Source organism: Ceratotherium simum, chromosome 26 (genome assembly GCF_057802395.1).
Source record: "Ceratotherium simum simum isolate JZ-2026a chromosome 26, ASM5780239v1, whole genome shotgun sequence".
Classification (NCBI taxonomy): Eukaryota; Metazoa; Chordata; class Mammalia; order Perissodactyla; family Rhinocerotidae; genus Ceratotherium; species Ceratotherium simum.
In genome coordinates this window covers 12,580,609-12,604,455 of record NC_141925.1, presented here as the reverse complement: position 1 = coordinate 12,604,455, position 23,847 = coordinate 12,580,609, and positions in this window count along the sequence as shown.

Here is a 23,847-nt window from a genome sequence, read left to right as displayed (position 1 = left end):
ACATCTCCCCCTTCCCACCACGTCCCAGACCCTGTAACCACTGCTCTACTCTGTTTCTATGAGTTCAGCTTTTTTAGATTCCACGTGTAAATGAGAACAGACAGTATTTGTCTTTCTCTCTCTGACATCTCTCTTAGCTCATTTCACTTCACTCTAGGTTCATCCATGTTGTGGCAAATGGCAGGATTTCCTCCTTTCTCATGGCTGAGTAGTATTCCATTGTATGTATGGACCACATCTTCTTTATCCATTCCTCTGTTGACGGACACTGGGGTTGTTTCCATATCTTGGCAATTGTGGCTAACGTTGCAATGAACATGGGAGAGCAGATATCTCTTTGAGGTCCTGTTTTCATTTCCTTTGGATTTATACCCAGAAGTGAGATTGCTGGACCAAATGGTAGTTTTATTTTTAATTTTTTGAGGAACCTCCATACTCTTTTCCATACTGGCTGCACCAATGTACATTTCCACCAACAGTGCACCAGGGTCCCCTTGTCTCCACATCCTCACCAATATTTGTTATCTCTTGTCCTTTTGATAACAGCCATTCTAACAGGTGTGAGATGATATCTCATTGTGGTTTTGATTTGCATTTCCCTGATGATTAGTGATGTTGAGCATCTTTTCATGTACTTATTGGCCATTTGTACATCATCTTTGGAAAAATGTCTATCAGTTCCTATTTAATTGAATCGTTTGTTTTTTTACTATTGAGTTGTATGAGTTCTTGATATATTTTGGATATTAACCCCTTATCAGATGCATCATTTGCAAATATCTTCTCCCATTCTATAGATTGCCTTTTCATTTTATTGATGGTGTCCTTTGCTGTGCAGAAGGTTTTTAGTTTGATGTAGTCCCACTTATTAATTTTTGCTTTTCTTGTTTGTGCTTTTGGTATCATATCCAAAAAACGGTTGCTGAGACCAATGTCAAGGAGCTTTTCCCCTATGTTTCCTTCTAGGAGTTTTATGGTTTCAATTCTTCAGTCTTTAGTCCATTAGGAGTTAATTTTTGTGAGTGGTGCAAGATAGGGGTCCAATTTCATTCTCTTGAACGTGCATATGCAGTTTTCCCAAAACCGTTTATTAAAGAGACTCTTCTTTTCCCATTGAGTATTCTCATCAAATCTTAATTGACTTGTATGGGAGGGTTTATTTCTGGGCTCTCGATTCTGTTCCGTTGGTCTGTGTGTTGCTTTTTTGCCGGCACGATACTGTTTTGATTACTATAGCTTTGTTGTATAGTTTGAAACCAGGAGGTGTGATGCTCCCAGGTTTGTTCTTTCTTAGAGTTGCCTTGGCTATTTGGGGTCTTTTGTGGTTCCATACAAATTTTAGGATTTTTTTTTTCTATTTCTGTGAAAAATGCCATTGGAATTGTGATAGAGATTGGACTGAATTTACAGATGGCTTTGGATAGTAAGGACAAAAGGTCACAGTCCTTTATTCCTCTAAATCAAATGGGATGTGTTGTGAGCTGCCATCAGTTCAATGCCGAGGCTCTCTGCCCTCACTCCTCAGATTTGAGAGAAAGTCTTAGGAGGGGTCAGAACATGTTCGGAAAGGCCCCCCAGTCTTGAATCCACACTGGGACTGCTCTGTGCTCTGACTCCAAGTGCCAGGAGCCCTCAAAGGTGGCAGCTCCACTGCTCAGGAGCCAAGCTTGGGGACCAGGGCCTCTCCCAGCAGCCAGAAAGAGCCCTGTTCCTAGTAGTGAGGGCTCTCACTCCCCCATCTCCTCTCAGGGGGCTCTGCCAAGCCCCAGGCCCCTTCCCAGTTTGGGGGGACTATTCCCAAACCTCCCTTCAGCACTCCACTTCTATCTCCCCTCCCCTCAAAACCTTTCCCTCCGACATCCTTGAGTTTCCCTTCTTGGGCCTGTGGGGGAAGAGGGAGAGGGGGAAGGGGGAAGAGGGCCCTTTCCCTTAAGGTTCTTATGGCTGGCCAAATAATTAACAATACAGGTTAGCAGGAGAAAATAATACCAAGTTTAATAACATATACACATGGGAGAAACCAGGGACACTGTGTTTCTCAACACAATAGCAGAAATTCTCATCTTAAATACCATCTTCAGCTAAAGACAAAGGAGGATGTTGGGGGTGGGAGGAGTCAGTTACAGGAGATTACCACTAAAGCACAGTAAACAAGAGTAAGGTTATCATGCAGATTTAAGGCCTCACCTTCCACATTGATAAGTTTCTAGAAATGACATCATCCCCCCTCTTCCCAATACAGAGAGGGAGATACTTTTACAAATGGAGATTTCCCTTATAAATGTAAATGTTTGTCTGGCAACTCCTTGCAGGGCCATCCAGAGAATGTGGCCAGAGAGACAGAATTTTTGATAAGATGGGCTTGTTGGTGCCTTTCGTATTGTAACATCTATTTTACATTATATTACAGCCAGCAGATAGTAACTCCTTCCTGGAACAGGTCTTCCATGTCAAATTCTTTAGGCAGTTAGTGGGGGAGGTTAAATGTCCGTCAGAGAAAACAATCAAGGTAAAGAGATATATTTCAGGGTGGCCAAATCTTGATCTCCCACAGGCCTCACCTTCCTGGGGATGCTTGGGCACTGAAATGCTCAAGCTGGCCTTGCCCCTTGACACTATAATTGTTTGTTATCTCCCATTAAGCAAGGACCAAGCTTTGTCAAGCCCAGCGCCTGCTACAAAGTCAGAACAATGACCTTGGGAAAGTTACTGAACCATACCAGACCTCAGTTTCCATTTTGGTACTGAGGTCCGATGTGCTTTCATGCTGTGTGTCAGTTCTCTTTCACTTGTCCCTGATAGAAAACCAACTCAAACTGGCTTAAGCAAAAAGGGTACTGATTGGCCCACATTATTGAAAAGTGCAGGTGTATATCTGGCTTCAGGAATAGCTGGATCCAGGTGCTCAACTGTGCCATCAGGAATCCCTCTTCATGTCTCTTGAATCTAGTTTCTCTGTGGTGTTTTCATTCAAGTGCAGGTTCTCTCCTTGGAGTGGCAAAGTGGCTGCCCAAGTTCTCATCTTCCCAAGGGTAAGTAGCAACAGAAGCCCAGGTTGGCTCTGATTGGGTCTCCTGTCCAGTCCTGAACCATTCACTTTGTCAAGTGGGATGCTCCCACCCTGTTGCCAGGAAGAGGAGGAAAAGACGCCAGGCAGACTAGGACATCGAGTGCCACTGCACCATCCCTCACCATCTGCTCCTGCCTGGCCACTGGGGCACCTGGACCCATGGCTCCTCCTGCCCCTGCCCGGGTTCACCCACCTTCACCCCAGAGCAGGCCAGGGCAGTGGGCTGGTGGTGAGTGGCCGAGGATGTTTCAGCACTCAGGGCTCAGCCTCTGCCCTGCCTTCCAGGCGTGGTGCAGTGGATCGCCCACCCTGGGAGGCTATCCTGGGTTGAATAGTGTCCCCCCAAGATTCATGCCCACCAGAACCTGTGACTGTGACCTGCTTTGGAAATAGGGTCTTTGCAGATGTCCTCAAGTCAAAATGAGGTCACACTGGGCCGGCCCCATGGCTTATCGGTTAAGTGATCGCACTCCGATGCTGGTGGCCCGGGTTCGGATCCCAGGCGCGCACCGACGCACCACTTGTCCGGCCATGCTGAGGCCGCGTCCCGCATACAGCAACTAGAAGGATGTGCAGCTATGACATACAACTATCTACTGGGGCTTTGGGGGAAAAATAAATAAATAAATAAAATTACAAAATGAGGTCACACTGGAGTAGCAGGGCCCTAGACTGGTGTCTTTATAAGAAGAGGGAAACTTGGACACAGAGACACACAGGGAGAAGGGCACGTGATGGAGGAGGCAGAGATGGAGTGGTGCAGCCACAAGGCAGGGAACACCAGGGACTGCCGGCAACCACCAGGAGCTGGAAGAGGCAAGGAAGGATCCTCCCCTAGAGCCTTCAGAGGGAGCATGGCCCTGCCGACACCTTGATTTTGGACTTCTAGCCTCCAGGGTTGTGATACAACAAACGTCTGTTGTTTGAAGCCTCCCGGTTCGTGACACTTGGTTACAGCAGCCCTACAAATCTATTACAGGGCTTCCTGAGCGCCCACAGTTCTAGTCCCACCCCCAAGGACTCTGAATGGGAAACTGGCCCCCTTCCAGGAGGAGAAGAAATTCTCAGCTGATGAAAGACTTCAGCAGAAAAGGCCACATTATGTGTGCAGCTGGGGCCACTTCAAAGGGAAGGCCCCTCCCCAGCCCCGAGGCCCAGCGTCTCATCTCCCCGTGACAGCAGTGACCAGCATCGTCCTCACTCCCTCCCGCCCCCAACCCTCTCCAGCTGCTCCAAGCTCACAACAGACCAAAAGCCCAGAGAGGGCTCTGCTGAGCCAGTGGCCTTGGGAAACTAGGGCTCGGGTGACCAACTCGTCCCTATGTTCCCAGGACTGTCTGGTTTTAGCCCTGGAAACTCTGCGTCCCGGGAACCGCTTGGTTCTGGGCAGGCCAGGGGGGCCGGCCCCCTCGCTGGGGCCTGAGTTGGTTTTAGGTCCTCAGGAGCAGGGAGGACAGGCTCACACACTTTGTACGTCCTCCCCAGACGCTCGGAGGCATTTTCACATCCTTTATCGTGCGCCGGTTTGTGCCTGGTGCGTCATGAACTAGCCAGTCCTCATGGCACTGCTGGGAGGGAGGTGCTATAGCTGGTCCACTTTACACGCTGAGGCTCCGGCAGAGGGTCAGCCCTGCGTGCAGACGGCAGGTCCTGCGCCAGCGTGGCCCGGCGACCCCTCATCCTGTGCCCTCTCCGTGCGCTGGACTCACCTTGGAGGGGGCGCTTGGGGGGAAGGCTGACCCCTGGGCCCTCTGCGCACCCTCCAGATCCGTGTCTCCTGCCGAGGGGAGAGGCATCTCCCTGTAACATCTCCCTTCCCTGGGCCCTGCCTGTGATCCCACTGGAGGCTCACAAGTGGCCTTGCCGAGCTGTTAGCAGCGAGGACTCAGGAAGCTCATTGCTCGGGTTTGAATTCCAAATCGGCCACTTGCTTGCTGTCCATGTGACCGTAAGCAAGTCGCTGTCTAAGAGTTGGGGGTAATGATTGTATCCTCCTTGCAGGGCTGCGTGGGGTTATAGCACAGGTGTCGGCATTATTGTTGGGAGGTTGTGAGCTGAGAGGTGTGGACCTCAGGTCCCAGAGTCAGATGGAGCTGGGTGCAAACGGCAGTGACCCCAGGGACGTTACCCTAAACTTGAGCCTTCCATCTGTAAAATGGGGATAAAGCAGCACTTTCCTCATAGGACGCCTGTGAGTTGAAAGGGGACTGGCCCTTGCTCCAGGCTAAGCGCCAATCAGATGTGGGTGGCTCGGATTGACAGACACTCCGGCCAAGCCTGTGATCAGTTTGTTTGTTTGTTTGTTTGTTTGTTTATTTATTTATTCGAGGAAGACCAGCCCTGAGCTAACATCCATTGCCAATTCTCCTCTTTTTTTGCTGAGGAAGACTGGCCCTGGGCTAACATCCATGCCCATCTTCCTCCACTTTATGTGGGACACTGCCACAGCACGGCCTGACAAGGGGTGCCTCGGTGTGTGCCCGGGATCTGAACCCGGGCAGCCAGCAGCGGAGTGCGTGCACTTAACCACTACGCCACGGGGCCGGCCCCTTGTAATCAGTTTAAATTGAAGACAAAATTCCCACAATTTTTTCTCTTCTGGTCCTTCAGTGGCACCAGTGCACTTTTTTTTTTTTAATTGAGGTCACATTGGTTTGTAACGTGTAAATTTCAGGTGTACATCATTATATTTCAGCTTCTGTATAGACTGCATCACGTTCACCACCCATAGTCTAGTTTCCAACCGTCACCATACACATGTGCCCCTTTACCCCTTTCACCCTCCCCTCACGCCCTCCCCTCTGGTAACCACTAATCTGTTCTCCTTATCTATGTGTTTGTTTGTTTATCTTTCACATATGAGTGAAATCATACGGTATTCATCTTTCTCTGTCTGGCTTATTTCGCTTAGCACACCTTCCAGGTCCATCCATATTGTCACAAATGGCACAATTTCGTCTTTTTAATGGCTGAGTAATATTCCATTGTGTATATCACATCTTCTTTATCCATTCATCCGTTGATGGGCACTTGGGTTGCTTCCAAGTCTTGGCTATTGTGAATAATGCTGTGATGAACATAGGGGTGCACGTATCTTTTTGAATTATTGATTTCATGTTCTTTGGATAAATACCCAGTAGAGGAATAGCTGGGTCATATGGTATTTCTATTTTTAATTCTTTGAGGAATCTCCATACTGTTTTCCAAAGTGGCTGCACTAGTTTGCATTCCCACAGCAGTGTATGAGGGTTCCCTTTTCTCCACATCCTCTCCAACATTTGTTATTCCTTGTCTTTTTAATAATAGCCATTCTGACGGGTGTGAGGTGATATCTCATTGTAGTTTTGGTTTGCATTTCCCTAATAATTAGTGATGTTGAACATCTTTTCATGTGCCTGTTGGCCATCTGTACATCTTCTTCGGAAAAATGTCTGTTCGTACCCTCTGCCCATTTTTTGACCCTGTTGTTTGTCTTTTTGTTGTTGAGTTGTATGAGTTCTTTATATATTTTAGAAATTAATCCCTTGTTGGATATATGAGTTGCAAATATTTTCTCCCAGTGGGTTGGTTGTGTTTTTGTTCTGTTGATCGTTTCCTTTCTTGCCACTGCACATGCTTTGAGGTGTCCCCAAGCTTGTGAGAGGGCCAGCGCTGGGTGGAGTTGAGAGGGTTGAGTGTGGCTGGCTCCTGCTAAAGATTCAGCGAAAAGGCCAGGTGAGAGGAAGAGGTTGGGGGTCAGGAGACCTGGGTCCTGGCTCAGCTCCATCTGCTCTTACACATCCTTGACTTTTCAGGCCTCGGTTCCCCATCTGTAAAATGGACAGAACTCCAGATTCTGAGCCTGGGGCTTGGGCCAGAGGTGATGTCACTAGTCATTCCCCAGGGTGACTCTTGAGGTAAGTAGTTTTCAACATTCATTATTATTCAACCAGGGCCAGCTTCACGGGCGGGTGACCTGTGCCATCAGCGTCCCCTGTACAGAAGGACCCCATTCTTGGTCGAATGCTCTGCAGCTGCCATCTTGAAGTCCTTCATTTTGGAACAAGGGGCCCTGAATTTTCATTTTGCACCACTCTCCACTAACTACATAGCCAGTCCTGCCTTCGACAAATACTTACTAAGTATCAAGGGTGTGTGAGGCTGTGTGGCAGGTACCAGGGATATACGGGTGGGAAAAGGTTGACATAGTCTCTCTCCTCATGGAGTTCACAGTCTAGGAAGGTTATAGTGGGTTGAGCAATAGCTCCAAAAAGATACGCTCAAATCCTAACCCCAGGCAGCTGTGAATGTGACCTTATTTGGAAATAGGGTCTTTGCAGATATAATTAAGTTAAGGATCTCGGGATGAGGTCATCCTGGATTTAGGGTGAGCTGGAAATCCAGTGACTGGTGTCCTTGTAAGAGGAAGGAGAGGGAGATTTGAGAAACACAGAGAGAAAGCCATGTGAAGTCAGAGGCAGAGATTGGAGTGACACATCTACAAGGCGAGGAATGCCAAGGATTTCTGGTGAGCGCCAGAAGCCGGGAGAGGGGCCTGGGACAGCTTCTCCCCAGAGCCTCCGGGAGGAACCAGCCATGCCAACACCTTGGTTTCGGACTTCTGGCCTCCAGAACTGTGCGAGAATAAATTTCTGTTGTTTTAGGCCACCAAGATTGTGATAATTTGTTACAGCAGCCCTAGGAAACAAATACAGCAGTAGACGGACCTTGATCAAACCATCACACAAACGCATTACACGAACGTGTGAAATTGCTAGGGTGACGAGGAGGTGCAGGATGCTGGGGTTGAGGAAGGGTTCTCTGGCACTTCAAGTCCCAGATGGAGTTAACTAATGGGGCAGCCAGGATATGCCAGGCTGAGGGAAGGGCATGGGCAGAAGTTCAGGGGTGGGAGGCGCTCTCTGTGCAATCCAGGGGAGACACACCCCAGCAGCTTTCAGGCCATGTGGGTCTCTCCGATGTGTTGCCTTGGCCACAGAGGGTTTTAAAAAGCCACAGGGCTGGACAGGTGTCACTGCTGATGGCGGTGGCAGCCATTTGGCGCCTGTGGTTTCAACCCCACCCGTTCACATGTTTATGTTACCAGACTGGCCCCGGAAGGGAATCTGTTTGCCAGGCTCTGACCAGCCCGGAGTCTTCGTCAGCATCCTCTGACCTGGTGGAGCCTGAGGCTGGTCGCCCAGGCCAGAAGTGCGGGGGTGTTTGCTGTTCCCAGCCCCCAGAGGGGAAAGCTTTCTGCTGCCTTTTGTTGCCCCATGAGAGCTCGGCAAGACCCAGCTGACGATGTGGCTGAGTGAAGGGCCCCAGACCTGCTCTTTGGGGAGCAGAACTTTCCTTGTAGGAGTCGGGGATGCAGGCGGTTCTGCGGTGCTGGCTGCAGGGGAGGGGGTGCCCCGTGCTGCAGGGAAGGACACAGATGGGGCCAGAGTGATTTTGGCTCCTCCAGTCGGCCAGCTGCACGGCCTGGGACATGCCACCTCTGCGCCTCTTTTTCCATCAGTAAATCCAGAGACATTACGCTCATCAGCTCCTTGTCTGTAATGTAGGGTTCATAACCACACCTCCTAGTAAAGTAGCTATGAGAATTAAATGAGATAATTTGCTCTTTCATTCAACAAATCTATTTCGAGCCACTACTCAGTGCTAGGCACTGATCTAGATGCAAGGGATAAGACAGCGAAGGAAATAAGACAGAAATACACGCTCTCCTGGAACTGACATCCCAGAGCCGGGGTCTGCAAACTATGGCCCAGGGGCCAGATCTGGTCTGTTTTTGTACCGGCTAAACTAATAATGGTTTCTGCATTTTCAAGTGGTTGAAAATAATCCAAAGAAGAGTAACATTTCACGACGCTTGAAGACTATATGGAATTCAAATTTCAGTGTCCATAAATAAAGTTTTATTGGCACACAGCCACACCCATTCATGCTCATATTATCTATGGCTGCTTTGGGGCTATAATGGCCGAGTGGAGCAGTCATAACAGATTCTCTTGGCCCTGCAAAGCTGAAAATGCTTACGATCAGGTCCTTTACAGAAAGTTTGTCAGCCCCTCTTCTAGATTCTTGCTGTTCACAATGCAGTCTCTGGACCATAAAACATCAGTTTCACCCTGATGCTTGTTGGGAACCCAGATCTCCTGAGCCAAAATCTGCATTTTAACAAAATCCCCTGGGGACCAGTGTGTACCTTAAAAGGTGAGATGTGCTGCTTAAAATGATGCATGCAAAATACTGCAAACGTTGTCTGCTGCGGTAGGCTGAACAATGGTCCCTCAGACAGCTCCGTGTCCTAATTCCCAGAGCCTGTGAATATGTTAACTTACACGGTTAAAGGGACGTTGCAGATGTGATTAAGGATCTCGAGACAAGGACAGACACTGGATTATCCCGGTGGGCCCAATGACGTGATCATAAAGGTCGTTCTAAGAGGAGGCAGGAGGATCAAAGAGGAAGACGGAGATGTGACGACGAAAGCAGAGGTTCGAGTGATGTGCTTTGAAGATGGAGGAAGGGTGGCCTCTAGAAGCCGGAAAAGGCAAGGAGACAGACTCTTCCTTGGAGCCCTCAGGAGGAGTGCAAAACACCTTGATTTTAGACTTCTGACCTCTGGAACCATAAGAGAATACATTTGTCTTATTTTAAATCACTATGTTTGTGGTGATTGTTATAGCAGCAACAGGAGACTGATACAGCTGCCATTACTATTACGATTACTGTTGCTGTTGTTGTTGTTACATGTTGAGTGCTGGCTCTGCCATTCACCCATTAAGTTGTTTCAGGCATTACTGAATCTCTCCGAACCTGTTTCCTGCTCCATAGAATGGAAATAACTTTTCCTTCCTCAGGTCGTTGTGGGGCTTACATGACATGATGTATGTGAAATGGCTCAAAATGTCGGCCGCCATAATTGTTGTTGACCTTGCTTGAGTGGAGGGGATGGCCAAGGGCTGGCTCTGTGTGACCTTGGGCAAGTTATTAAACCTCTCTGAACTTGAATTTCCTACCTACACAGTGGGCATCATCAAGGTGCCCGTCTCCCGGGGCAGCTGTGAAGCTGAATCTGGACCCTGAGCCAGACTCTGGGCCCAGGATGCACTCGAGAACGCCGGTGTGTCGGTGGCCAGACTGGGAATCAGATCTCTAAACTGGGCGGGCCCCTCCAGATTCAGGGCCTCTGCATCCTGGCCACAGCCCGGCTCCGAGGAGAGAAGATAACTCGTATTCCCTCTGTTGTCCTTGCTCTGTCCTCAGCAAGTACCCCCAGCCTGTTGCCTTTGCTGTGGCTGCTGCAGACCCACGTGGGGCTTCTGCCCTCATAGTGGGAGGCGGGCCGCTGAGCCGCGGAGGGGCCCAGGGCTCTCTCCGGGTTCTCTCCAGGCTGAGGCCCTGGCTCCTTTGGGCCTCGTGGGGAGTCAGCGTTCCGAGGCCTGACCTGAGCTCGGCTTTCTAACCAGCGGGGCGCTGGCAGGCTCTGCTGCTCTGCATCCTGGGCTGGGCTCCCTATGAGTGTTAATTACACTGGGTTGGAACTGTCTGTCTCTGGAGGGGGTTCCTTAAAGGCAAGGACTGTTAGATTCAATGCCATGGGCTCCTGGCACACAGAAAATACTTACTGGACCCGTGATTGAAGGAGCGAAGGGACTGAGAGGCCCCAGCGCAAACAAGAAGGCAGCTCTCTTAGCGGTGGCCCTGCCAGCCCCCAGGAAATGCGGCCTGACCAGGCGTTCCTGCAGGACCGGAGTCACTGAAGTGGCCTTAAAGCTCTGAGGACTGGAGGCAGCATTTCCCGAGCACCTGCTGTGTGCCCTGGTGATGCTAATGCTGGTCTCCTCATCCGGGCCTCTCCACTCCCCCACGAGGGGCGCTCCCAGTTCCTGTGAGGCGGGACTCAGGCTCGGGGGCTGCACACCAGGCGAGTTTGGGGGCTGACGCAGGTGGGGGTGGATGCCCGGCTAAGCACTTGGAGGTGTTCAGTAGGCACTGAGGGCCACTGAAGGCTTTGGGTTTACTTTTTTTCTTTCGGTTTTGCTACTTTCTCCCCAACATTTTATTATAAAAGTGTTCAAACACACAGCGACATTGATTGATTGACATTTTACTAAACGTCTTGCTACTCGCCCTGCGTCCATTCTGGTGCCTCCTCCACCTCTCCACGTGTGCCTTAATGCCCCTCCCGCTGGGACCCCTTCCATGAGCGAAGCTGACATCATCTGGAGGGGCGGGGGACAGCTGCTCAGCTCTTCGAGATTCAGGGGCTGTACTGTGTCTAGAGAGCTGGGGGTGGGCCAGGCTCCTGCTGGAGGGTACTCCCAGGTGACGTCCCAGTAGAGGAGTGGGGTGAGGTGGGGTGAATCAAGAGGCTTGCTTCTTTGATCTGCCCTTCCATCTGTCCTCCCGTCCAGGAGGCATCACTTCCCTGACTCTGCCGCCCCACCGGGGACAGGATCTAGAATGTAAGGCAGGAGAACTGGGCATTGACTGTATAGACGTCTGGGTGAGAGGGGACATGTGAACTGTTTGCCCCCAAACACAAAACCCCGAATCAGCAGGCCTGGGGGAGGGGCGGCTGGTGAAACCAGAACGGAGAGGGAGGCAAGGATTTGGGGAGCAGGCAGCTCTGGGCGCGGCTGCAGGTGTCGGTTTACGTGTCCCTGTCCCGGGACTGTGGGCAACTGTAGGACGAGGACCGTGTCTGTACTCACCCCCCCATCCCTCATGCTCATCGCACGGGGGCACATGGTAGGTGCTCAGCAAATCATTTCTGGACGGATGCATATAAGAATGGTACTAACTCATCCTGCGGCCTTGAGCAAGTCACCCCTCCCCTCTGGGTCTGTGTCCTCCTCTCCAGGATGGACCAGGGGACCCCTAAGACTTCTCAAGTCTACCGTCCTCGGCTGACCCCTGCTCCCGCCGATTGTTGGTCTTGGGCCGGGGGGGGTTCCTGAAGTGGTTTGTGCTATCGCCCTGCCCTTCAGGGGGAGCAGGGCAGTTCCTACATCTGGCCTCGGGAGGGGCACCTGGGCCAGCCCTGTGCTCCACAGACAGATCCTCCCCCGAGAGGCAGAGCTTGTGGATGGTGTCAGGCCCCAGCTTAAAACTCTTCCTCCACTCCCCGGAAAGGCTGGGATAAAATCCAGAATCCTGGCCATGCCCAGACCCTGGCCAACCTCCGATGCCTCTGTGTGCCCCCTGTGCCCCCCTCTGCCCGGCCCCCCTCAGTTCTCTCCTGCCTTGGGGCCTCTGCAAAGCTGCTCCCTCTGCCTGGAATTCCCCCGTCCTCCAGTCTTCCCTTCACTGTCTCCAGTCCACACCTCAGGCCTCTGCTCAGACGCTGACTTCTCGGAGTCCTTCCTTGACCCCTCTCCAAGGTAGACCTCCCACCCATTACTGTCCTTCCAGGCACCCTGTTCTTTTCTTTTATAGGATTATTACCATTATATATACATTGTTTATTCATTTTCTTTGGGGGACAGGGCTGGCTCTGTCTTGTTCCCTACTGTATCCCCCGTCTGGCACAGAGCAGATGTTCAGTAAGCGTTTGTTGAATGAATACATGAATGAGGAGGACATTACCAGTCTTTGCCCTCCTTCCCCACTCCATGTCATGTTTCAACGTTTCTGATTTACTGAAGGCTTCTTTTGTGCCAGGCACTCTGCTAAGCCTCCTAGGCAGCAACCCCTAGTTCCCACACTTCACGGATGTGGCAGCCGAGGCTCAGAGAGGTGAGGCGACAGGCCCCAGGTCACACAACATAGAGTCGGGGAGCAGGATCCGACTGAAGTTTCTCCAACCCCGAGGCCCGTGCTCTGAATCTCCACCCAGCCATCGTGAGGTGGGTCCGCATCCCAGCCCCCGCTCTATCCAGCAGCAGGAGCTAGAGAATTCCAAGGGGCCCCAGATGCCCCACCTGGACGGTGGCCTGGCTCGGGGTGGACCTGCCTCCCAGGCTCTGGCTTATGTTCCGCTGTTCCTCACTGCCTCCCAAATTAGTTCCATGTTCAGCCCAGGGCCTGTGGTTTCCACTTGTTTTCTGTAACCGGAGCTTCCCCGGTGCTTGGCACTGAGATCCAGAACGCGGCGGCGGCTCGGGTTGCTGATTTCCTTGGATGTCGAGATGATGTCAAATGATTTCGTTGGCAGAGAAAAGCCCAAGTGGGGGTGAGTGGGCAGGTCGCTCTCCCTCGCCGTACCCAGGTAGGGAAGGAGCACAAGGTACCGGCAGTGCCTCCTTTCTCATTTCATCCTGGCCACAGATGATGAAACAAGGGCTCAGAGAAGGCGGCGATTCGCCCAGTGTCACACAGCAAATGAGCGGCAGGGCAGCATTTGCACCCGACCCCCAAGCTCTTCCTCCTGGATGCCTTTCCAGCTCCAGGCTGCAGACAGAACTGGCCCCTGGGGACCCAGCGTGATGAAAACCCAGACCTTGCCCGCAAAGAGCTCAAAGTCGAACAGAAAAAGGCCAGATTGAGCGCAAACAGGGATCAAAGCGGCAGCCGCCAACATGAGACAATGTGTATTTTTAGACAGAGAGTGAGTCAGCCTGATGATTCACAGGCCTGGCCGGGCTTGCAGGGCAGCCCCAGGCCACCAAGGGCAGGGCGGGAGATCAGCCACGCCAGGGGACGGAAGGCCGAGAAGCGGGTGAGGGCTGCCGGTGGGGCCCCGCCTTGTTCTCCATTGTTCTGCGAGGAGTTGGATGCTGACTGGCTCATCTGGAAGATGTGCTTTTGAATAAAAATAGCTCACATTAACAGAACTGGAAGATGATGTTATAAGCAGCTTCCCAACACTTTATAACCATCGACACTGGCTGGACGCTGGGCTGGGGAGACAGCAGAGAATATAACCCACGAAGCCTAACCTCCTACGACTTCCCTTCTAGAACAGGTGTTGGCATGCTTTCTCTATAAAGGGCCAGACAGTAAATATTTCAAGCTTTGTGGGCCCAGCGATCTCTGTTGCAGCTACCCAACTCTGCTGTCGGAGCAGAAAAGCAGCCGTAGGCATTATGTAAGTGAATGAGCACAGCTGTGTTCCAATAAAACTTTATTTATAAAAATGGGAAGTGGGCGGGATTTGGACTGGGGGCTGCAGTTTGCTAACCCCTGTTCTGGAAGATGCCTTTACGTATTCCCTGGCTCCCCTCAGCCCTCCACTGTGTGACTAATAGACCCCCTCCCCCATCACGACCCCCCTGAAACTCAGTGTCCTCCCAGATGGCGTGCTAGTTCTGCAGGTTAAAACTGCTACAATGCTCTACTTTCAATAAGAAACTGTTCTTGTTTGCCCCCTACACACAGGGATTTATGGATCATACTGGACTGTGTCCTCCTGGGACAGCAATGTCCACGTGTCACTCTGTGTCCACCGTAGAGCTTGGGACCTGTCAGGGGATGGAGAAGGCTTTGCAGAACGGACCCCCCCACGGTGGTGCCCAGTCCTATCTATCTTCTTCACTTTAGTTAGAAACTAGGCCCCCTCTGGTCTTCTCTGTCCCCCAGGGGGTCTGGGCACCCCCAGTGTCCCTCCCCCACCTCATGTTCACACGATGAGAGTCCAGCAGGAGAGAGGTCAGGAGCCTTATTCACTTTATTTAATATACAGCCCTGTAACTTATGCCTGAACGAAGCTCATCTAACACCTCTTTTCTCTGTAACACACAGCCCAGCCTTCTCGCGCTTAGGAACACTAGATAGCATTTCAGCACTATGTTTGGGGGTCATTGTAAATATTGAAATCACCAACAAAAAGCACAAAAATGCGAAAAATATGGCATTTAAATAGACCACAAAAAGACAGTTGTTTATGGTATGACAGCTGAACCAAGAAGGCAGAGCGTGGCCTTCTGTGTTCAACCTCAGCTGGGAATGCCCACAGTGGGTGACTCAAATTTTTTCGCCATGCTGCACACATCTGTGAATGACCACAAATGCACCACGAGGATCTGGGGCTGCAAATAAATTCTAGTGCGTAGGCAATTTTACAAATGCAGAATCCGCTATTAAATAATGAGAAGTGATTGCATGTACATACATATATGTACATACATATGGAGATGGATTGCTCATATACATATATTTCCACCTCTCTTAGAAAGAGGCCTCAGTAGCCTTGCTGTACTCGGTCATTGGTCAGAAGCAGCCTATAGAAAGGTGAGCTGCTCTGTCTGCAGCTAAAAATCTATAACATTCTTGAGAACTTGCTTTGTGCCAATCCGAGCTAAGCCTTTCACAGGCCTTATCTCGTTGAATCCTCAAATGGTCCTGTGAAGTTTGGTCCTATGATTATCACATGTTACAGATAAGGCACAGAGAGGTTGAGTAATTTCCCTGTGGTCACACAGCCAGCAAGAAGGATGCAGACCTGGGCAACTGGACATTGCGTACACAATACCCCTTGCACGGGGACTGGCATAGACTGGTAGTAATAATAGCTGCCATGTTTTGACCAGGAGTTGGACCCAGGCCCGTCTGGATGCAAAGTGCTCCATACTATGGGAGATGAATATATTATTATCCCCAAGGAAACTACAAAATTTCAATATCATCTGGTATCCAGTGCACATTCAGGTGTTCCCAGTTCTCCCAATCTGTAAAAATATATTTCACAGCTGCCTTTTAAAACCTGGATCCTATCACACACAGTTCACACCTTGCATTTGGTTACGTCTTCTTGATCTTTTAGTCTATTTTCGTCCCGTTGTCTGTTTTTCCCCATGACATTGACTTTTATCTCGAAGATGATCTCAAATTTTGTATTTGTCTAATTATTTCCTCATGAGGTTGTTTAATGTTCCTCTGTCCCCTGTATGTCCTATAACCTAGAAGTTAGACCTAGAGGCTTAACTAGATTTTGATGCAACATTTTTAGCGAGAATGACCTATGGGTGACATTCTGTTGCATCACATTAGGGAACTCAGACTGGCAGGTTAAAACCCCCAGTGATGCCGAGGTTATTACCTCCTTTAGGTGTTGCCTGCCAGGTTCTCCATTGTAAACTCTGTCGTCCCCTGTGCAATAAGTGACCTGTGGGGTGATGCATTGGCACTGGTGAATATCCCGCCCCACAATGGCCTTTCACCCAGTGCTTTTACAACCATTCCTGAGCCTTGCCCCAATCAGTTACTGCCCCGGCGATTGCAAAACTAGGATTTTCCTATCATTCCTTCTACATTTTTAGCTGGTGTTCTTCTATAGGAAGAGCTTTCCTCCTACTTTTATTTTCCATGTACAGTCAATTCTCATTATTTGTGATGGTTAGGTTCTGTAGAGTCACTCGAACACTGAACCTTTGCTCCTAGAGGAAGTACAGAGTTAGGTTCCTACGAGCCTCGGGTCACAACGTTTTGGTCAACTGATCACTATGCAATCTTGTTTTATGTGTGTTTCTGTTTAAAGACATTTTATTTAATATGTGTCGTTGATTCGTTAACATTGAACTCACAGACCAACAGCACTAAAACTTGTGCCTGAACGAAGCTTATCTAACACATGTATTTTCTCCACAAGGCACATTGCAGCCTCTTCTTGTGCTTAGAAACACTAGACAGCACTTCAGCAGTACACTCGGGGCCATTTTAAGCAGCAAAATCACCAACAAAAACTACAAAAATGCAAAAAAAGCATGGCACTACGTAGACCACAAAAAGGACTTTTGCTTACAGTCTGGGAGCTGAAACAAGAAGGCAGAGCTATGCCTTGTTCAGCCTCGGCTGGGACGTGCGTGTCAGGGGAATCAAATTTTTCACCTCTCTGTGCATGTCCGAGAATGACTGTGAAAGTGCTGTGAGTATTGATTCGGGGGTTACAAGTAAATTTTAGCCAGTAGGCAAATTTGCAAATACCAAACCTGTGAATAATGAGGATCAACGGTATCAGTATGGGTACATGGATTTTTATTTATTGAATATTACAGTTCGTTATAGTCACTATTCTTTAGATGTTCGAAAGTCCCAATTTGGCCAAGGGGAGCCTCTTCAAGCTGGCTTCTGTGTCCTTTTGACATGATTCTTTTGTCTTGGATGGCTTTCTGATTCTTTGATACAAGGTATCCTCAGCTCACCTGGAATGAGCCATTTCTCCAAAGAGCCCCAGTCCCCAGTTAAGGGAAATGGTATTTAGAAACCAAGACTTGAGTGTTAGACATGCTAATTGCTACTGGGGTGTCAGTGCGTCTTTGCCACTGAGATAGGAAATGTATTTGTGAAAATCATGTATGCGTATTGATATTTCCAATTCAAATTTCACATATCAAGAGTGTTTTCTTAACTACTCTCTTTTATTGTGGTAAAATCTATACAACAATAAAATTTACCATCTTAACTATTTTTAACCACACAATTCAGTGGCATTAAATACATTCACATTGTTTTGCAACTGTCACCACCATCCATCTCCAGAACTTTGTCATCAGCCCAAACTGAAACTTTGTACTCATTAAACAACAACTCCCCATTACCTCCTCTGCCCAGCCTCTGGTAGCTACTGTTCTATTTTCTGTCTCTATGACTTTGACTACTCTACGAACCTCATATAAGTGGACTCATACAGTGTTTGTCTTTCTGTGACTGACTTCTTTCAGTTAGCATAATGTTTTCAAGGTTCGTGTTGTAGCATGCACCAGAATTTCCTCCCTTTTAAGGCAGAATAATATTCCATTGTATGTTTATATCACATTTTGTTTATCCATCCATCCATCAACGGAGATTTGGGTTGTTTTCACCCTTTGCTATTGTGGGTAATGCCGCTATGAACGTGGGTGTGCAAATATCAGTTCATCTTAACTCCTTTTATATTTGTATCTCTTTTCTCGTACACTGAAAATCTGGGTTCCTAATAACATTAGTATTTACTCTTTGCTTTATCCTACAATATGTATAAAATAAGTCCAAAATTATAATAGCAATGGCTTCTAAAAATAAACCTACAGGAGACAGAAAGCAGATTGGTGGTTCCCAGGGGGTGGGGAAGGGGGGTGAAGAGTGACTGCTTAATGGTTGTGGGGTTTTATTTTGGGGTGATGAAAATGTTTTAGAACTAGATAGTAGCGATGGTTGCACAACACTGTGAATGTACTAAATGCCACTGAATTGTAAATTTTAAAATGGTTAATTTTATGTTTTGTGAATTTCACCTGAATTAAAAAAAACCCTTCTGGGTGCCATTTAAGATTCCTTTGCGTGTCTTTTTGTCCTTAGAATGTATCACTCTGAGGAGATGCAGACAGATCACTGTGTTCAAAAGTTATGAGAAATACTTTTCTCCGTGTGGTTATGTTATCAATTTGATATACAATTAGGGTCACTTGTTTTTGTTTTGTATTCAGTTTTGGAGTTTGCTTTCTTTTCCTTTTTCATTTCATTTTATTTCTTGAAGATAAAACAATCAATGAATAAAATAAAATTAAGAAGCTCACTCCCATCTCCTCTTCCCCAGTCCCAGCCAAATCCCTATGAGTGACCCTGCCGTCAGTGTCTCTTCATTTTCCTGTGTTTTTTTTTTGTAAAAATAAACATAATAGATAGATATATCCTTATTTCTTCTTGTCTAACACAAAAACTAACGTACTGTATACACTGTTCTATGTTTTTTTTTTTCCACTTAAAATTATAAGAAATGATAACACTTTATCAAATGTTGTAAATAGTTGTTTCAGACTTGTCCTTTGCCTTCCATTTCTGTATGTGACTTAAAAAAAAATACAGGAATGTAAAATTTGTATGTGGCCAATTTTATCTATCTCCTTTAAAGGTTTCTTGCCCCTGGGTGTGTCCATTTTCTTTTAGCTTTCACGATATGTCTCTTTATGTTTAAGTTTTTAATTGACCCTTGGCGATTGTTCCTCGGTGCAGAGGGAATCTCACTTTGTCAGTGTCCAAACTGGTCGCCATTTTGAACGGTCAGTCCTTTGCTGGCTGCTTGGAGATGCCACCTTTACTGAAGAATAAATTCTTTAGAGGGCTTGGATCTCTTTCTGGACTCTGTTCTAGTCCATTGATCTGTCGATTCACGTTGTTATACCGTCATGCGCCACATAGCGATGTTTTGGTCAACGACAGCGTATACAATGGTGGTCCCATAAGAATGGTACCATGTAGCCTAGGTGTGTAGTAACCTGTACCATCTAGGTTTGTGTAAGTACACTCTATGATGTTTGCACAACGACGAAATGGCCTGACGACACATTTCTCAGAACGTATCCCTGTTGTTAAGTGACACGTGACTGTAGTTGTTGCCTACTCTGTCTTATAATCTCTAAGGTCCTCTCTGGACAACAGAACCAGGATGCTGGACGCACTTAGTGAGAGTCTAGTTCAAGGTAAATCATGTGCCCAAGCCATTCAGACAGCATGTTCAGGCGACACCTTCTGTCCAGGCACTATTTTCAATCCTGAAGAGATAAAGATGAGATTGTGAGTTCCCCAACGCTGTCAAGGATGACTGCTATGGGGTTGGAGCTAAGTGTTTTTTTTTTTTTGAGGAAGATTGGCCCTGCGCTAACAACTGTTGCCAGTCTTCCTCTTTTTTCATTTTTTTCTCCCCAAAGCCCCAGTACATAGTTGTGTATCATAGTTGTAGAGTTGTAGCTCCTCTACGTGGGTTGCCACCTCAGCATGGCTTGATGAACGGTGAGTATGTCCGCACCCAGGATCCGAACTGGTGAACCCCGGATCACCGAAGCAGAACACGCACGAAATTAATCGCTAAGCCACCAGGCCGGGCCCTGGAGCTAAGTTTTGAAAGTTGAATAGAATTTTCTGGGTGGAGAAGGGGAAATGGTAGTTGGGAACAGCATGAGGCAAACCAAGGAGGCGTCAGAGGATGGGGTTCAGGACTAAGTCCCTGAGGCTGGGGTGTGGGTGACGAGGTGTCCCCAGTGCTGGGTGCTAGGGAGCCTCAGAAGGCTTTATAGCAGCAGAGTGGCCTGGTGGATCTGGTTTGGTAAGATGGGTCCAGGCCTGGGAAGCAGCTGCTTAGAGGGGCAGCAAAGGCCTATCTAAGAGATGTCGCACCCCCCGCCCCTGCCCCCGCCCCCCCCCCCATTTCCCTGAAGTCCCTCTGGCCTCTTAGATTCAGAGCCAAGGGCAACTCTGGTGTGTCCTAAGGCCTCTCCTCCCCTCCTGCCTTTTCCCTGCCGCTGGGATAGATTAGGTAGCATCTCCACCCTGTGGCCTGAGGTCCTCCCCCCTCCATCCTCCACCCCAGGGCCTCCCTGTGCCTCCAGCAAGATCTAGGCCCAATTGGAATAATGCGCCCACTTCCGGGGACTTAGCCTTCAAGCTCACACGTCCTTCTCACTCCTTCGCAGGGCCTTGACGTGTGTCTGGGATAGGGTTGTGGGATCATCCCAGGGGGGCGGGGGAGAGGGGCATGTCAGCCCAGCCTTCCAGGTGCTGGAGGAGCACGAGGGAGGACCCGTCCAGACCCCCAGCATCTCCTTGTGGCGAGCCAGCGCAGAGAGAGGAGCGGCCTCAGGCCTCCGAGGGGGCGTGGACAGGAGAGGTGGTGGGCTCCCCGGCCCCAATCCCATCAGTTGTTGCGAGACCACAGAGGCCCCCAGCTGGGTGGAGGGGGCTGCTAGAGCTCTGTCTGGATGCAGGGGCCCCTGTGACTCACCGTCCCACCACTGGCTTCTCGACAGGCCAGCTCAGTGCAGAAATCCCCCTGCCCCCTCCCACCCGGCGGCCCGTGGTGAGTGGGCCTCTCTGTCGCGGAGGCTGAGTCAGCGTTTCCCCTCACCCTTCTGTCTGTGGGCTCTGGGATCACACAAACCCAGTTCCACCCCGGGCGGTGTCCTGCCTGCTCTGTGACCTTGGCCAGGCGAGCCCCTTCACCCCTCCGGGTCTCTTTCATCCTCCATAAAATGAGGGGATTATTCAAGCTGCCTGAGACACAGCCCACCTCCCGTACACAGTCACGGGGACATCCACTGGTTTCCCTCCTGCCCCTTCGTCTTGGCAGAGATGGAGGCCCCTGGGCTGCTGAAAGGACTGGAGTGGGGGCCGGGGGCTCTGCATAGAGCTTGCCAGATGGTCAACTAAGAGATGCCCCCCCATTCCTGTCTCCCTGGTACCCCCTGCCCAGGTGGAGAACATCTCACACCCACCCACACCCTTCCTTTGGGTCAGCAGGCAATAGGAGATCAGAGGTGGGGACCAGAAGCCCAGAGTGACCTGGGCAAATCTCTTCCCCTCCCGGCTTCAGTTTGCCCATCTCTAGGGACAGAGTTGGACCCAGTGACCTTGAAGGTCCGTCAGGATCCAAACTCCAGGATTCTTTTTATAAAAAAGTTTTGTTTAGGGCCGGCCCCGTGGCTTAGTGGTTAAGTGCGCGCACTCTGCTACTGGCGGCCGGGGTTCAGATCCTGGGCGCGCACAGACGCACCGCTTCTCCGGCCATGCTGAGGCCGCGTCACACATACAGCAACTAGAAGGATGTGCAATTACGACATACAACTATCCACTGGGGCTTTGGGGAAAAGAAAAAAGGAGGAGGATTGGCAATAGATGTTAGCTCAGGGCCGGGCTTCCTCAGCAAAAAGAGGAGGATTAGCATGGATGTTAGCTCAGGGCTGATCTTCTTCACAAAAAAAAAAAAGTTTTGTTTATATTTAATTCACATGCCATACACTTCGGCCATGTAAAGTACAATTTAGTGGTTTTTAGTATATTCACAGATATGTGCAACCATAACTACAACCAATTTTAGAACATTTTCAACATCTCAACAAGAAACTCGGTACCCATATGATTTCCTTCATTAAGTAGTAGATAATAACAACAATAAACAAACACATAGGGACAGAGATTGGATTGGTGGTTACCAGAGGGGAAGGGGGGAGGGAAGAGGATGAAAGGGATAATTCGGTACATGTGTGTGGTGATGGGTTGTAATTAGTATTTTGATGGTGAACATGATGTAATCTATGCAGAAATAGAAGTATAATGATGTACACCTGAAATTTTTACAATGTTATAAACCAATGTTACTGCAATAAAGAAAAAATTAAAAAAATAAAATAAAGGCCAAAAAACAAAAAGAAAAACAAAAAGAAAGAAACTCGGTACCTGTTAGCTCTCACCCTCCTACCCCCCCGTCCCCCTCCCCACAGCTCTAGACAACCACTAATCTACTTTCTGTCTCGTAGATTACCCTATTTGGACTTTCATATGAATGGAATCATGGAAGATGTGACCTTTTGTGTCTGGCTTCTTTCATTTAGCATAATGTTTTCAAGTTTCATCCATGTCAGGGCAGGTGTCAGTACTTCCTGCTTTTTAATGGCTGAGTAATATTCCATTGTATGCACGTATCACATTTTGTTTCTCTGTTCATCAGTTGATGGACACTTGGGTTGCTTCCACTTTTTGGCTGTTGTGAATAAGGCTGCTATGAACGTTCATGTACAAGTCTTTGTGTGGACATGTGTTTTAATTTCTCTTGGGTACCCATGCGTGGAATTGCTGGGTCACATGGCAACTCTCTGTTTAAATATTTGAAGGACTGCCAAACTGTTTTCCAGAGTGGCCACTCTATTTTACATGAGGGTTCCAGTTCCTCCTACAACCTCATCAACATTTCATTGTTTTTTTTGTTTTGTTTGTTTTGTTTTTTCGAGGAAGATCAGCCCTGAGCTAACATCCATGCCAATCCTCCTCTTTCTGCTGAGGAAGACCGGCCCTGAGCTAACACTATTGCCAGTCCTCCTCCTTTTTTTTCTCCCCAAAGCCCCAGGGGATAGTTGTATGTCGTAGTTGCACATCCTTCTAATTGCTGTATGTGGGACACAGCCTCAGCATGGCCGGACAAGCGGTGCGTCGGTGCGCACCCGGGATCCGAACCTGGGCTGCCAGTAGTGGAGCGCACGCACTTACCCGCTAAGCCACAGGGCCGGCCCCCTCATTGTCTTTTTGATTCCAGCCATCCTGGTGGGTGTGAAGTGGCGTCTCATTGTGCCTTTGATTTGCATTTCCCTGATGGCTAATGATGCTGAACATCTTTTCATGTGCTTGTTGGCTATTCTGTTATGGCGAAATGTCTATTCAGATGTTTTACTCATTTTTCATTGGGTTATTTGTTTTCTTACTATTGAGTTGTAAGAGGTCTTTATAGACTCTGGATACAAATCCCAGGAGGGCATCTAATGTCTCGGTTTCCAGGGCAGGCCCAGGCTGTGGGGGGTGAGACCCCACAATAGGTCTCTGCGTGGACCACCGAGTCAGCTCCTTCTGGAGCCAGAGGTCCGTGCTGGCTCGGCTGGGGAGGGCTCAGAGGAAAGCCACAGGGCTCCCGGGTGACCCTGGGCCCCAGCTGGCTTGGGATTACAGAGTAGAGGGGCTGGCGAGACGAGCAGGACCGGGTCTGTGTTTCTGACACCTGCCTGGGATGGGGAGATCCTCACCTCTGGCCCCTGTCTCCTCACCCTTCTCCTTTCCAGTGAGAATGTCTCTGGAGGCCTGGCCTTGTCTATTTCAGAGCCTCCAAGCCTGACCTTGACCCCCTCTGGTGAGAACCAGAGGGCCTCGAAGTGGCCTTTGGAGTTCACGCCCAACTGTAGAACCCCAGACTGGGAGCCATCAGCTCTCCGGGGCATCCTCCTCTTACCCCTGCCCCCCAAGCATTAAGAGCTGCTGCCTTAAAGATCCCAGGATGAGCCCAGAGGAACCAGACCCCATTTTGTTCACTCAGCACAGACTGGGGGACAAGGGGGTGTGTCTGTCCCCTGAGGGCTGTGGTCCCCCCTTCCAGCTTTGGGCCTGGGTCCTGT